The sequence below is a fragment of the Penaeus monodon genome, chromosome 15 (assembly GCF_015228065.2).
Source record: "Penaeus monodon isolate SGIC_2016 chromosome 15, NSTDA_Pmon_1, whole genome shotgun sequence".
NCBI classification, from domain to species: Eukaryota; Metazoa; Arthropoda; class Malacostraca; order Decapoda; family Penaeidae; genus Penaeus; species Penaeus monodon.
In genome coordinates, this window is record NC_051400.1 from 20843023 (window position 1) to 20844060 (window position 1038).

Sequence of the window (1038 nt, forward strand, 5' to 3'; positions counted from 1 at the left end):
AACCATTAGAGAGATGGTGTGCCCAGAGGTTTGTCAGGAAGAAGGCAGTATTTTACCCCACAGGAGAGGATGTTTTTATTCTTTGCATAATAAGGCAGTCTTACATCCTGCAATGCTAGTCTGTAATGTGTTAAACAAATAAGAGTAGAAAACCATGGTTGGTTTGTTCCCAGTCACCGATATTGGTCACGTCATTAATTTACTTTTTTTCACCAACAGAGTCACTTGGAGAGTCACTGCTGTAGGAGTCAAGATGTGTAACAGCTGATTTCTACTCCAGCAGATATTATGCAATATACCACATACCACTTTGTATTAGATTTGATGCCTAGGTCAATGATTAACTTTAGACAGGCTGTAGACTAAGGTGTTACATATATTTTACTTTTTAATCAAGAATGTGTAAATATTGTATGAAGGTATTTTTGTTGAAAAATTTGTCATTTATTGATTTATCTTTTTTTCTTGTTTTTCTAATGTAGAATAAAATCATATGAAGTATGTGTGCATTAGTATGAAATATGTATATCATTGGCAGTCACTGACCTATATAAATAATATTGGTGCATTATGTATTAGACAGATTGTTTTGTTATTTTTGTCTGTAGTTGATTGTCATTTAGTATATATAAATGCAAATAGGATATTTCAAGTAATACTTTAATGAAATTTAAAAATGTATATTTTTCATGTAAAGATATCTGTAATGGTTTAAATATATGAAGCATAAATGTAGTCTTTAGTTCAAGTACATATTCTCTAGTTGATTTTAACTGTTAAACTTTTCTTCTAGTTTGTTTATGAAATAAAGTGATAGATATTGTAATTATGTTCATTTACTGAAATGTGTCTAAAAATTCAAGGTTCACTATAAATCAATTTTAGTGGTATAGGCATGTTAAAAGATTAAACCTCATACATATCCTTTGAGAAGCTGATATTTTAAATGTGAGTTATTTAATTTTTAAAATTTAGTTATGGTCAGTTTGGTTTACCAGGATGTAGACTACTGGGTGGACAGCACACCAGGATCACAAT

General features: G+C 30.1%; 1 protein-coding gene across 1 annotated transcript in view; it reads left to right on the forward strand.

The window, feature by feature from the left end:
- The window catches only part of LOC119581808 (transmembrane channel-like protein 7), a gene marked incomplete at its 5' end in the record, with an annotated part of 86652 nt that extends 85826 nt beyond the window's left edge, over positions 1–826 (forward strand). Inside the window, 1 exon segment of the mRNA XM_037929941.1 lies at positions 220–826.
- Between the last annotated feature and the right edge of the window lie 212 nt (positions 827–1038).